This window comes from Mytilus trossulus, chromosome 10 (assembly GCF_036588685.1).
Source record: "Mytilus trossulus isolate FHL-02 chromosome 10, PNRI_Mtr1.1.1.hap1, whole genome shotgun sequence".
Classification (NCBI taxonomy): domain Eukaryota; kingdom Metazoa; phylum Mollusca; class Bivalvia; order Mytilida; family Mytilidae; genus Mytilus; species Mytilus trossulus.
The window spans coordinates 33,013,937-33,023,476 of NC_086382.1; the positions used below are offsets into that span (position 1 = coordinate 33,013,937).

The window sequence follows — 9,540 nt, forward strand, 5'->3', positions numbered from 1 at the left end:
TGCACAACACTATCTAACCAAAATACATTGTATGAAAATGTTATGAACCGCTCAAATGTTTATAGTACCAAATAAACATGGAATCTATTAAAAAATTTAAACACAAGAAATTATGTAAATTCCATAATTAAAAATAATTCCAAGTTCAAATAATAGCCTGTTATATGTTAAAAATTTATGTTAAAAAATTCAATACTGTGGATTCACAATTATTCGTTGGATACCAATTTTCGTTGGTATAGGTGAACTACGAAATTAAATGTTCTACAAATAACAAATTTTCTACAGGCTTGTATGAAAACCGTCAAAACCATAATATTAAATGTCCGAGAACATAAGCATTGAGTTTTCCTTCATCCAGGAAAATTAGTACCCATGAAAATAAATTAATCCACAGTAGTATTGATAACATGGCCTGTATATGTTTGCTTACAAGTTATAATTTTGTAAGAATTATAAAATATCTTTTTGTACAGCATTATTTTGACATTCACCTTCTTTTACCAGGTGATACAGGTTGGCAATAAATAAACAGTAAAATTGTTTGCACAAATTCACATTCAGACATTTCTTCAACCTTAATTTAATAAAGTTACAAGTATTTCAGTGGAATGGGTCATAGCAACAAACCAGTTTGTGGGATTCATTAATTCAGCTTACTAATCAAAATATATCATTATGTTCCTAATATTTTAGTGTAAATAAAAGTTAAAAGCTGTTGAAATGTATTTTGTTGTTATTTTAAATATGTCGCCAGCATTGTTAATCTGAATGATTTTTCAGTGCATATGTGCAAGATAAATCGTACAATATTATCTTATATGGACATTCTTATAAAAAAATAGAACCTACAGGAAAAAATGAAAACTATTTGGATAAATCATATTGTTAAGGATAACATAGTTTTCATTGTCTAACAACAATAAAAATTCATTTGCATTTTTCAAAAAAAAAGGAGATATTTTATACAGCAGCTGAACAGCCTATCTTTCATTGAAATAAGTTATGTAATATGATTTAAATTCTGACACATACTTAAGAGACAATCAATTGCAACATTTGTCAAATCTAAAATGATTAGTTCATGGAGATGCAAATCCTGTCGAATCACCAGAAAATGAAGATTGAGGATGCATTCCACATATGTTTGCATATACAATCAGATTTGATAAATGACATCTCTGATTGGGGAGCTATACAATATTTATATAAAAAGTTCAAACTCCATTTGATTTTCAGTCCTAGAACAGAAAATGTCTTCTACCATTACTATATCATTTTAAACAAGTAGTTTGTTCTATACAAATTGCCAAACTAATGAAGTTCACTATTGAAGCTTTTTATACCCCCGCTTTTAAAAAGGGGGGTATACTGTTTTACCTCTGTCAGTCCGTCTGTCAGTCGGTCCCATGAAACTTTCGTCACATTTTTCTCAGGAACAACAATACAAGGATTTCTGAAATTTGGTTTCAGGGTTTCAGGGTTTATCTAAGTCGGCTATACCGTGTGATGCGTTTTCAGATTGATCACTTGACAACTTCCTGTTTACCGAACACTTGTATGATTTTACACATGATAGCCAAGTTGAAAATTTTCGTCACATTTTTCTCAGGAACTACAATACAAGGATTTCTGAAATTTGGTTTCAGGGTTTATCTAAGTCAGCTATACCGTGTGATGCGTTTTCAGATTGATCACTTGACAACTTCCTGTTTACCGAACACTTGTATGATTTTACACATGATAGCCAAGTGGAAAATTTTCGTCACATTTTTCTCAGGAACTACAATACAAGGATTTCTGAAATTTGGTTTCAGGGTTTATCTAAGTCAGCTATACCGTGTGATGCGTTTTCAGATTCATCACTCGACAACTTCCTGTTTACCGAACACTTGCATATTTTTACACTATCATCAGTAATATTATCCACTGGCGGCGGGGGTATCATCAGTGAGCAGTAGTTCGCAGTTTCACTTGTTATATTCAACCTGTCATGTTGCTAATTTGCAATTTCATGTTCCTATAAATTTATGAATGTTTCAAATTAGAAACCATAACACATGAGGAGCAGGATCTGCTTACCCTTCTGGAGCAGTTAAGACCACTCGAAGTTTTTGTTGGGGTTTGTGTTGCTTAGTCTTTAGTTTTCTAGTTGTGTATTGTATACTATTGTTGGTATGTCTTTTTCTTTTTTAGCCATGGCATTGTCAGTTTATTTTCCATGTATGAGTTTGAATGTCCCTCTTGTATCTTTCGCCCCTCTTTTAGAAAAGGTTTTTAAGCAAATCTGTCTCTTAACAAATGCCCCAATTGGTAGTACTCCCAAAAGTCCAACTGCCATGGTTTATAAAGTAAAACGTATTAAAACCTGTGACTATTATACTTTTAACACAACAATGTGTCCATAGTATACAGATGCTGCACACGAACTATCATTCTAGTAAGTTCAGTTGACCCTTAATTTGGCATTACATTGACAAGATTTTATCGCAGGGAACATATGTACTAAGTTTCAAATTGATTGTACTTCAATTTCATCAAAAACTACTTTGACCAAAAACTTAAAACCTGAAGCGCGACAGACGAACGGATGCAGACAGAAAAACAAATGCCCCAAACTTATTGGGGGCATAAAAAAAGGTATTATAACTTTAAACTCTTCTGAACTATATGCATACATGATTTGTAATACTAATTGACTGACTTTGCTTTAAAATGATGAAAACAAATTGAACCAGAGTATGTCAGGAACTTGGCTTTAACAGGGAGTTACGGCTGAGAATTAGACTAAACAATAAAAAATAAAAGTGGTTAATTTTCCAATAGAATATAGATGAAATATTTGCCACTGGACGAAAAGCAAACACACTCTATTAAATTTACCATTTGCGAACCTTCCATGTATTAAACACGTTTGAGCAGCAGTTTCGTATGTGTTTTATTTAATTCTGTGGTAGCCGTTTGTTGCTACGAATCCAACAATAACCATACTCTAAATAATAAGATCATGACTTAGTAAGTACCATTCGTCTCAACGTGACCGATTCCGTACCCTCATGATAGAAGGAGAGTAGCGGATTTTACCGAGGATTGCCGAATGGGCTAGGGACAGACCAGAATAAATATTGTGGCTGGATTAAACCTGTTTGTGAACCGTCAACCCATCACCTGACCTAATCTACCATGCAGACTGACATTTTTAAAAAGTAAACCTGGTACATCTATGTAAAGGGTCACAGTTCTGTTAGTCCGTCATAGTTGTTATGTCTATAGAAAGGCAGGTTAGCTAAAACGAATTGAAAATATATATTCGAACCAAGTCAGTAGCGGATCCAGAACTTTCCATAAGGGGGACACCAGTCATGCTTCAGTGATTCCTGTTATAATCAACCATATTTTTTTCCACAAAAAGTCGGGTGGGGCGGACACCCCAGGCCCGACTTTAAATCCGCCTATGCAAGTTTTCGAGTTTTTCCTTTGGTCCGAGTCTACTATAAACATCATTTTTAAGTATAAGAATCTGTTAAGCGCTCGTCGACGGATTCATGAAGACAAGATTGTCCGTCATTTCACCTTTTTTACCGTGACCACTGCCTTATGTAAGGATTAGGTATTGGGCGCTAATAATAACAATATCACTGCATGACAATCAACAGACAATAAAATCATTCAGACAACCATATATATTTTATTTTTATTTCATTATTCCCACCCCTTTTGTGTTAACTAAAATAATGTTAAATGATATTTTTTTTATTCATTTTAACGTTTTCTTTTGATGTTTTAGCTACATGAAAAAATGCAATTTATGCATGATAAATATTTTTTTTCTTTTTCATTACATTTGATTTTTTTCAGAATTTTGTTTAAAGTTTGTCAACCCATCCATATCCATGTTTTAGTTATATTTCCATACTGCCATCCGTCTCCACAATAAGAAGGGTCCCTTACACACAATAACCTACCAAATCCTGAAATGTGAAAACAAACCAATTATTGTTTAGTTACTTTAACTCTTTAACTAATTATGATAATAAAAGACGCAACAAATACGCTTGTTCCATGAATTTAGGTAATAAAACATTAATTCAGAAATTAACTTGGATTATTGATTGATTGATTTTTGGTGTTTTAACGCCACTTTAAAGCACCACATTTAGGCTATTTCTTGGCGTTCAGTTTTTATTGGTGGAGGAAGCCGGAATGCCCGGAGAAAACCACCGAGCTTCGTTAGGAAAATTGGGAGTCGAGTGCACCCGCACCAGCGGGGTTCGAACTCAGAACCTCAGTGTTGACTGGCTAGTGATTACAGTAGTAACTTCTTCGACCACTCAGCCACCGAGGTTTCTAAACTCTGACGAAAATGGTCGGATAACAATGGTGGTTGATGAAGACCCGCATTTACAACAAGCTGACTAATTGTAAGCATTTGCGACAACTAGACAAGGATTACTTAATCATATTGAAATAAGTTAAGTCATTGATTTATGTAATAAGGTAATGGTCTTATGTTGTTGATACTGCAGTAACTGATGCATATATGCGAGCGAAGGGATTTCCAATAATCAATTTAAGTAAATTGAGAGAAACATAATCTGGACAAACTATTATAAGATCTTGCAACAATTCAAACACAATGTAAAATGCAAGTTATATATATAGTGCACTTAATATGAGGAGATGATTGTTTCCTGCTATACAAATTTCTCTGGTCTTTGTTAGTCTTGTATTATTTTAATTTTAGTTTCTTGTGTACAATTTGGAAATTAGTATGGCGTTCATTATCACTGAACTTGTATTATTTGTTTAGGGGCCAGCTGAAGGGCACCTCCGGGTGCGGGAATTTCTCGTTACATTGAGACCTAAGACCTGTTGGTGACCTTCCGCTGTTGTTTTTTTCTATGGTCGGGTTGTTGTCTCTTTGATACATTCCCCATTTCCATTCTCAATTTTAAATCCCTGATCCGGCTTTGGCTATCCAAACTTTTTAATTCGGCGGTGAATGCTGGTTTAACGGTACGAAACGAGTCAGGCTTGAGCGCAATGATGACGGGATGAACTATGATCAAATATAAAAGTCTGAACACAGATAATTAATTGTTCAGGCAATGAATCCCAGTAGGTATTCGATTCCGATAATTTTGTCTAGTATTTGATAACTTCCGCTTTAATAATTTTTTCGTTGTTATAGATACAATTTGATAAAACATATCAGTTAAAACAAAAAGATAGTATAGAAACGGAGTTTCCTTTCATTTTAGATAAAATGTCCCCAGGTGGACCGGCCCTATTGCATGGCATCAAATTTGAAATATCGCTCTTTTTTCAAATTTCCCGCCATTTAATACGGTCTCCTGTCAAACATATGATGTAAACTCATAATACTTACTGCTAGCTAGTTTACGAATAGCACGTTTACATGTTAACCTCGTTAATGACCTTGACTTTGAGGACTGTTTTGTTCCATTTTTCATTGGTGCAGAACTGCAATCAAACAAATAACAATGTAGCTTTTCATTGATGCAGAACTGCAATCCGACAAATAACATTCTAGCCCAGTGTCCCGTATGTTCAAACAAATTGCACTTTAAATGATGTTTGTTAATTATCACATAACTTTTTTGTATACGACTTATGGAGCAACAATTTAACTTTTTAACTTTAAAAAGTAGGGGAGTACGTTTTTGTCTGAGTCATATTTTTTTCGCGCATCTGCTTGACTTGATTATTTGTTTTCATCAAATTAGGGATCAGAATACTATTTATTTTTTGGAAAAAAACATGACTTCTTGAAGTTAAATTGTCGTTCCCTTGTGATTATTAATTTTTTTTTTTAACTTTAAAAACTTTATTTGAAAAGCACTTTACGCCCATATGGACCAATGGCTTAAAACATTATACATAATATACAGTTTACATAAAACAATGAAAATAAACAATGGACACACTTTGAACTATAATTTGTCTTTTTTTTTTAAATCAATATATAGTGTCTAAAAATAGCAACAATCAACATTCAATCTATATAGGTGTGGATCAGTTTGTAAATAAACTGATGCAGTTACTAAATTGAATTATATAAGTGTCTAAGAATGTAAGAATGTAACTTTAACACACTTATAAGTGTTATAAAATTAGGTGTTATATTTTATATATTATTCACGCAATATTTCGCTAAACAAATTAGCTTCATCGGGCGTGTGCATCTATCAAGGTGAAATCGGATGCATGACAAAAAATATCTTTGTAGCTTGAGCTACACAAAGGTTTAACATATTGATTAATGATCTGTATAAAACATTTTTTTGCCGTTTATTGTACATAAACATTTTTTTCAAAAATTAAAACAAATAGTTGTTTTAGTTAAATAGAAGTAAAATTGATGAGTTATTCCTTTGCTTTCGGGTAGAACTGTTATGTACAATAAACGGCAAAAAAAAGGAGCCTAATTTGCAAGTGTCCTGTTTTGTTTCAGGATTGAGAATATGTTTTAATTTATCTATATCATTTAAGTTATTTAAGTTATTATATTTATTTTCATTTAAAAATTCTTATCTTAATTGTTCATTTATTTTACATTTAAAAAAGAAATGAAACTCATCATCTAGTACATCACAATGTGTACATAGTCTTAAATCTCTGGGAATTTTCCTGTATCTTCCAGTTTCTATTAATAAGCAGTGGTCACTTATTCGAAATTTAGAAATTAGTTATCTATATTCAAAGTTTTGAGAAAGTAGGTATGGTTCAAAGTTATAGCTTTTCTTTATTTTTTTAAAAAGTTGGAGTTTGCTATTCTCTTGTAAATTTAATATTTTATCATTATATAAATTTTCATAGGAGTTTTCTAGATTTTGTTTGTATATTAGCCTATTATTTTTATCCTTATTTTGGTTAACAATTTCTAAATCATTTTGACTTCTGACATGATTTACATAGGAGTACCAAGAATAAATACCTGCATTATGTAAAGTTTTTGCCAAATTTAGTGTCTCTTTTAGTAAGGGGCTAGTTTCTTCCCTTAATAGTCTATCATGAAAAAGAAGAGTTTGTCTTTTTATAAAGCAATCAATAGGGTAGCTGCCTAATTCAGATCGAGCAGCTATATTGCAAGAGCATTTTTTTACTCCTAAAGTTAACTTATTAAATTTATTTAGTACTTTATCAGGTGGACTTTTGTCAATGAAATTTAGAGTATCTACTTTTTTGTTATTTTTATTAATCTGAACGACTTGAACATGTTCAAATTCAAATCGATTCGTTCAAGACAAAAGTAATTTCCTTTTTCTAAATAATTCTTTACAGTCTAGAATATATAGATATACATTCATGCTTACCCTTCCGGAGCATCTGAGATCAACTCCAGATTTTGGTTGGGTTCGTGTTGCCTACTCCTTAGCTTTCTATGTTGTGTCTTGTGTACTATTACTTGCCGTTCAGTTTGTGTTTTTTTTTTAGCCATGGTGTTGTCAGTTTATTTTCGATGTATGAGCTTGACTGTCCCTCTGGTAAAGTTTGCCCCTCTTCCATTTTGACTTATTTTATTTGCTTTTACATATACATGTATAATAAAAAAGATCAGACGCAGAACTTACATGGTCCTCTCCAAAATATACTTTAAGTAATAATTACAGTAGATGTATGTTTCATTATAATACTTAATTCTGATTGGCTAAACTGCAATCTCGCGTTATTCCTTAATCAACTTCATTACACAATAACATTTATCATTCATTCATGATGACACGAGGTCCCACAATAAAGTGCACAAGTAAATTAAATAAAAACTTGATTAAATCGTGTTTTCATGATCCTAGCTAATTTTAATTATAAGTATTATATACAAAATGTACTTCGGTCAACGCTTTTACACCCCAATGAGGTTACAAAAAGAAGCATTCAATTCTTAAATAAAGACAGACATCGACAACATTAAGGTGGTCACGATGGGAGTCTAAAATAAAAATGATAGAATTTGTTCATACTTTGTCAAAATGTAGTATCTATTGATACATGTTCGAAAATATTATAAAAATGATAGGTCACCGTGCATTTTCTCAAGCTACAGGTTGTGACAAAATGACAAATTTTGTATGGATTATACAGGAAAAAAACAACATTTTGTGAATAGAAACTAAACAAAATGATAGAATTGTAAAATAAATTAGGAAAAGATTGCTTTCAGACAATGCTTTGAGAATATCAAAAGAAAAGATAGGTTTACCGTACGTTTTTTTCCGGCTAAAAGACAAAATATGAAAATTTCATGTAGAGTCCTTCAGAAAATGCACTGTTTTAGAGTTACCTCCCCTTAAAATGTCAATTTGAAAATATACAAAAACAACCAAAAATAATCTTCACTTGTAAAAGAATTAATATTTCTAAGTTATATTCTTATAAATTGGTTCTTTTAAATGAAAATTCACATTTAATATCTGCATTCCTGCATCAAATTTTGCTAACTTGATAGAAAATATGGACCTTAGATTCTCTGTTTTTTTTACAATCCAAGATGACGAAAGACACCCATACCACCTTAAAACAATTATAATTACGCATGTATACAAAAGTTATAGAAACAAATACACCAATGCGCATATAAATAATTAACAGTCCTACGTTTCAATGCTTAGTCAAAATCATACTTAAATATGTATTTTCATAACGAAGGAAGAAATAAATCAGAAGGTTAACATGGTCAAAAAGTTGTACTTTTTAGATTAAAATGCAAGACCTTATAGGACAATAAAGTTATGTAAAGATTTATCTAAATGAATAATAACGTATTCTAATTAATTAATTAACAGATACATATACTTTGATTTTGCCGGTTTCTTCATCAAAATTCTAATCTCAATAATTTATTATTGTTTAACACAGTGGAAACATTTGTAAATTTGCATTGGCACGTGTACTCTAAAGGAAGTAATACCAAAAACCCAGTTTAAAAACAATCCTAGTGTTAATATATTAAAAAGGTTGCACTTACTTTTTGTTAATTTTATTCTGGTAAAAGTTCAATTCGTTACCATATGGATAGGTTTCTTATTTCATTCAGAATGTTTTTTTTTGTAAATAACATTATTAACATATTTATATCCACGTAAAGCATGGTAACATGTGTTTACTTATTTACATGATATTTATTGATTTTGGAATATTTCAAAAGTCAGATTTGCATATATTTATGATACAGTGTACTTTATTACGATTGTGCAGGTGAATGCACTTTCAAACATTTTTTTCGTAAAATACGGTTAATTTGTTGACCAATCGAAATGTAATTGTGGGATTATTAACATGGGGAATGTGTTAGAGATTGACATAGACAGACTCATTGTTTGAATTCAATTTCGGTTGTTAGAATTTTAAGTCTTGTTTTGGGTTTGCCGTTTGGTGAAGTACGTGTAGAGATTTCGTGTAACGATCGAATGAATAGTTTATTTCTATATTTTATGCAGGTTGAGGACTGATGCACATCAGTGTTTAGATTACGCCATTTTCACAGATTTAGAATATCTTTGTGTTTCTATAATGTAG

At 31.6% G+C, this 9,540-nt stretch overlaps 1 long non-coding RNA gene across 1 annotated transcript; it reads right to left on the minus strand.

The window, feature by feature from the left end:
* Positions 1-3,682: 3,682 nt before the first annotated feature.
* LOC134686179 (uncharacterized) lies at positions 3,683-9,087 on the minus strand. Its single transcript, XR_010101557.1, has 3 exons — positions 8,990-9,087; positions 5,390-5,484; positions 3,683-3,971 (listed from the first exon to the last, which is right to left on the minus strand). It is a non-coding gene; the product is annotated as an uncharacterized LOC134686179 (long non-coding RNA).
* Between the last annotated feature and the right edge of the window lie 453 nt (positions 9,088-9,540).